Here is a 6,000-nt window from a genome sequence, read left to right as displayed (position 1 = left end):
AAAAAGATCAAAGGGGTGGGCGGGGAGGAGCGATGCGCGCGGGGCGGAGGGGCTCGGGAGGGGCGCCGCGCAGGTGGGCAGAGCGGCCGAGCGAGCGGCGCCCGCAGCGAGTCCAGATCCAGCGCCGCGGCGGGGCAGAGGCGGCGATTCGCGCAGGCGGCCGGGCGGGGCGGGGCGGGGCGGGCGGCGAAGGGGCGGGGCGGGCGGCGGCGAAGTTTGCTTTGGCTGCTGCGGGCGGCACTTAAAGGGGAAGCTGCGGAGGAAGGCAGCCCGTCCGGGGCGGGGCGGCGGCAGAGGATGCTGTGCGGCGGCGGCGGCGGCGGCGGCGGCGGGGGGGGGGGGCATCGCCGATCGCCACCCTGGGGCCCTCCAGAGGCGTCGGACTGCCTTTGGCCGTGCTGGCTGGGGAGGATGGGGTTGCAGGCCAGCGTCTTGGAAAGCGCCTCCTGCCTGTTTACTTCGAAGTCAGTCCCAGGGGGCTTACCCAAGGTCAGCGTTATCCAGAGCTCAGCTTTCCAGCAACTTGCTGCTGCTTCCGCGCCCCCCGACCAGGATGTTTACGACTTCAGTTCCTACTAGCCCCTGCTAGCTTGGTCTAAAAAGCTGGGAGTTGTAGTGCAAAACTTCCGGAGGAGCGCCAGGTTGGAAAGGTTGCACCCAGGACCAGCCAGACCTGAAAGGATGCCCTGGGGAAAGCAGGCAGCATCCTCAGGACTAGGCGCGTGGAGGATCACGAAATGTGGAGATGAGGGAAAGGGAGGGAGATGGGAAGCTGCTTGATGAAGAAGGAGCAGTATCTAACCACTGTGGTTTTGGGGTGCATCCTCTGTGTGGCCCTAGAGGATGTGAAAAGTTAATTTTTCCCTGAGTGGGCCTGAGGTTTTGGTTTGTTATGCTCAAGGGCCGCCCTGATAGTTGCTGAATGGCATCCTGAAGAAGAAGGAGAGAATCCATCGGGATATTGCTAGCTGGGACCAGGATCCAGGGATCCTGTACCTCCTGACTGGCTGAGGGCTCTAGCTAAGGGGGAAAGAGCAGGTGGCAAAGGACACAGGAGGTTAGCCAGTTGAGAGGAGTTCCACCTGAGGGAGCCTGCAGAGAGGTTGGCAGGTGGTATTACAGAAGAACTAAGAGGAAGTCGGGGAGAAAGAGAGCAGCTGTCCTTTCTCTGTGGAACAGCCTTTAGTGGTTGGTAAAGATCCAGAAGAGGCAGCAGAGGGCTCTGCTATGCCAGGCTGCCCGAAGGTCTTCACAGAAGATGGGCACAAACCCAGATAAAGGATCGACATACAATAGGAAGAACTTGGTCAGAGGAACGCAGCACCCCAAACCCGGACTTGGTAGTGAATGTAGTTGGTTGGAATGGACATTTAAGGGATTTGGCCTAAAATTTTAAAAGTCCATCTTGGCTGCCCAGTAACCCTCCCAACAGGGAGGTCTACTGGCATCCAATGGAGGGCAGAAGGAGCAAGGAGGCTGGGACCCCCTCTGTGTATCTAGATAGCCTGCAAGGAGGGGGACTGAGGCAGCACGGGGGGGGGGGGGCAGCCATGGTCTTGCATCTTACAGCCTTGCCCTCGCCTCCTGGCTCAGGAGATGGTCTTGCATCTTACAGCCTCAGCTGGGTGGAGGAGCCCATGGCAGCCTTCATGGTCAGAGTACCGGCTCCAGCCTCCAAGCACTTTTCTGAAGTCTGTCCTGAGCCCTAAAGGGCACAATCCAATGGGAATGCCAGTAAGCCTCCAAAACTGGAGCTTTATGGGTATCTGATGCAGGATGAGCAGCATGAGGGGATGCTTTCTGCCTCCTTACGTCGCCTGCTCTGCAAATCAGCTATGACCAAGCTGAAGCGCTTTCGAGCGGGAGAGGAGGAGGCTGGAATGCCGCCAGCATATGCTGTGTCCCAGTGGAGCTGGTCTCCTCCCTTCCTCGCACCAGGAACATCCTGTGCATCCCTTCCCTGACGTGCTTCTTACAGCTTTGTGCTGCAGCCAACATTCTCTGTGCCAGCGGATCTGAGTGCAGATCCCCCGCCCGAGCTCTTCGCTGGCCTGGGACTAAGTGATCCAAATGGCCCCCAAATACAGTCTGCCAGTGTCAGCAAGCAGTCTAGTGAACCCCCAAAGTAATAAATACTAGTGCAAAATATCACCTGGTTAACAGTTCATCTTGTCTCAACACCTGGTACCCTTCCTGTGCCTAATCCTCCTTCACCAATGACTAGGAGACTGGAAAGGATCAGCTTATGCAGCTCTTGAGTTATACTGGCAGGGGTTCCATTAGGCCCAGAAATATTAGCATTTATCATAAATAGGTGACTGCCAAGGCAGAAATGACCAGTGCAGAAGCCGTTTCCCCATCGGTGGGCGGAAGACATTTCCCCAACCAGATCCTAAATGCATGGAAGGCTACAGTCCCTCAGTGCCACACAGCACACGCTGGTTTGGAAGAAGGTCTCTTGAACCCAGTCAAGGCAGTCCCGGGAAGAAACATGCATTTGGGGGCCAGATTGTAGGAGTTGGTGACCTTCAGGAGAGTAAGAGCCAGGTGTTCCTTAAGTGGTTTGAGGGGGGAAGGTGCATCCATGAACACTACACAACCCTTACTGACATCACCACCACCTCTAGGAAACGTGCCTCAAGGGTAGGAAAGTAGTACGGCAGGAAAAACATGGCTGCAATTATCTTTTCTTCTACAAATGGTGATGAGAACCCTAAAACTTTCCAGAAGCAGAATGAGCAGGTTGGATAAGGCTAACCAATTTAGGAAGGACTCAAATAGAACAACGTATAAATATTTGTCAGCTATTTGCCCAGTAAAATATTTATTTGGAAAGGAGTCTATAGAAATCTCAAGGGACAATATTGATCTTAAGGAACAATAAAGGGGGATGTTCTTACTATGAGCATTGTACATTTGTGCTGGTTGGGCATTTAGGAATATAGTTTCTCATATTTTTGGTGAATATATTACTACTGTTTCGATACATGTTGGTAAGCTTGTAGCACAATTAAAATAAATCTTTAGCCTGGTTTTTATACCTAACTAGCCTTCCCAATCATTGTACTCTTCAAAAGCTTTGGTCTATTGCTCCCATCATCCCCAGCCATTCGACATGCTAGCCAGGGATGGAAAGTGTCGTACCAAAGCTCCAAAGGGCCTCAAGTTGGACAAGTCAGCACTAAATCTTTAAGTGATTGCTGGCTAGGGGCAAATTGTACTTTTCCTCATGTGTTAATCCCCTCCCCTTCTTCTGTACCGTTCTGATAAAAACCAGAGCCCCCAGCTTTATAGTTTTGTTGTTTATGCTTCAACATCTAGACATCTGATCACTTATCTTCTGTTGCAGGCGCCGAGCGGGGCTGAGCTGCAGCCAGTCACAACTTGTGGGGCCGTCTGTCGTTTCTTCAGATGTGACACAAACGAGGCCGGTCTGCACATGCAGTGGAGACGTGTGCGTAATGCTCACCACAACGATCGGAGGGGAAAGGCCTGGGGTGCCAGAACAGCACTTGCTGGTTCAGACCATTGTTGGCCAATACGGTTTCTGAACACTCCTCGGTTTTAAAAAGGAGGACGGGACAGGAAAGGATCAAACAGAACGAGACCAAAAATACCACCAAAACAAACAAGAGATCATTTAAAAAGAGTAGGGAAAAAACATTTTTATCTCTGTGAGGCCAGTATACTGTTGCCAAGGAGTTTATTAGAGAGGGGGCATTGAAAAACCTGGCAACAGCTTCCCCTCATGCAGTCCGAACGGCACACTTCCTGCTCCATTGAGCAGTCGTATGCTTTCCTGCTCTAAGGTAAACCTGCCCAGTAAGGGCAAGCGTGTGCAGAACACACCTAGTAATTTCAGACGGCTCACGGCTGGCTCCACGCTTGGGTGTGGCTTCTTGCAGCGACCTTGCTCCTACATCAGATCCCCTGCCATCACGCAGGCGCTGCAATAAGGGGATCAAATTGGAGAAGGCTTGTTACATGCACACGGCAGAACAGAGTGGTGAGAACGGGCCCCACACCTTCGCACTGCAGACGGGAACGTTCTCCTTGAGAACAGCCCACTGCTTACAGCCTCCCTGTAAACTGGACACCAGCACTGCAAGGAAATGGTTGTGGGGATGGTCCAGAACCCCCTGGTTTGCTAGTTGATTTGCTGGGGTCTGGAGGCGCATTCACACTGGCGTAGCTTGAAATGGCACAGTCCTTCACCGTTCCTCCACCGTGTTCCCACCGCCACCTGCTGTTTGCATGCACAGGCTGCGCAGCTGGCGCTGCTGCGGCAGAACCCACGGTCAGCCCGTAACCCGGCGTAGCCCATTTCCCCGGGCAACCAGCTCAAGTCTTCAGAGCAGACTTCGGTTGTGCAGACAGGGCTGGGGCGCCAAGGGTAGGTGCGGCCGGGCACATACCGAGGGCCACAGCCTTGCGGGAGGCCTCCTCCTCTTCCCCTCTGCAGTGTGGCTGCTGCCCTTCCTGTGACTCCAGCCCAGGTGGTGAGGAGGAGGAGAACTGAGTGCTGTTGCAGGCCGGCTCCTCGCCTTTCATGCAAGCAACGAGGAGGATGAGCAAGAGCAGCTGGTGAAAATGGCGGTCAGGAGTTCCACTCACTGAGGGAGGCTGTCGTGCCCAGGAGGCCTCCAAAACCCAGTGCTGTGCCCACTGAAGTCAACAGGCATGGCTTCCTGGAAAGAGGGTGGGCAACTTGTGGACTTCCAGATGAGTCCTCGCCATTGGCTCTGCTGGCTAGGATTGACTGGAGTGGCGTCCAACCACTTTTGGAAGGCCACAATGTCCCCACCATGCAATGCATGAGCCTATAGAACAACAGAACAGAAACTGAATCAAAGAGAACAACAGTCAACTGAAGCTATTGGGGGAATTGTTTTAAGAGCAGATGTGAAAGGGGCTTTAAGTTGTGAGGAGAAAAAATGTGCCCCTCAAAGACCCCCACCCAGCTGTAATTTACCTGAAAGGAGTCTGGGTACTGCTGTTTCTTAAAGCGATGGAGAATTCCTTTGTGGGAATCTCCTTTTCAGTTTGAAAGAACTACCATTTCCAGTGCTGCCTGCCTGGGAAGGGAAACCATGACACACAAGCCAGAATGAAACAGATTGGAATTGTATTGTATAGATGTGGCCTATAGAAAAGTGAAAGGGTCAACTTGGAAAACATGTAGAAAGAAAAGTGAATATAAAAGGGGGGAGGAAAGGAAAAGAACACAGAAATGGGAAACTGAAGGAAGTTATTTTAAATTTTAAAGGGAAAGTGAAAAAAAATCAAACCGAATAAAATGAATGAATAAAAAAAAAAAACACCACCACAAAAAAGTACCCTTGTGAAATGAGATAAAGAGCATAACACTCAAGACCACAGAGAAACGACAGGATGACTGTTGGTCTTAAAATCTACAGAATTCAGCTCATAAACCCCTGCCTAATAGTGGATAACATGGGGAACCACAAGGAAATCTTCTGTACCAGCACAGAAAACTGCCTTTCCGCACTGGTAGGCTAGAATTGGCCTAGTTATTCTTCCTTACCATATAAAAACTTACTGGTTAGCTCTGCTCTTTGCTCTGACCAAAAGCACTCAGGGTTGATAGCACTTCATTATTTTGCACTTCATCTTGTGCCTTCAGCAACTGAAGGCAGCTTCTTTGTCTACCTATCGGTGTGGAGGCGGATGGCTACCTAAGAGCTATACAGACACGCCCACCAGGGTCTCGGGGGGCACCAAGAAAGACAAAGAGGCCCGTGACTGCTGGGAAATATGAACCTGAGATGATGCATTCAGAAACACGCCAAGCGGCATCCTACCAAGTCGGATTGTTCGTCCCTCTGGCTCTGGATTGGTACCCACAGCGTAGGCAAACGGGGGTCTGCGAGTGCTTTGTAACACAGTGGCCCAAATCTCTGGCCCATGAGCAGTCTGGGGGGGACTGATGGGACCTGCAGTCCAAATATTGGGAGTGAATCCTATTAGGGATGACTAGCC

The sequence above is a fragment of the Varanus komodoensis genome, unplaced genomic scaffold, assembly GCF_004798865.1.
Source record: "Varanus komodoensis strain SLA01 unplaced genomic scaffold, ASM479886v1 scaffold130, whole genome shotgun sequence".
Classification (NCBI taxonomy): domain Eukaryota; kingdom Metazoa; phylum Chordata; class Lepidosauria; order Squamata; family Varanidae; genus Varanus; species Varanus komodoensis.
Note: the sequence above shows the minus strand (reverse complement) of the source record.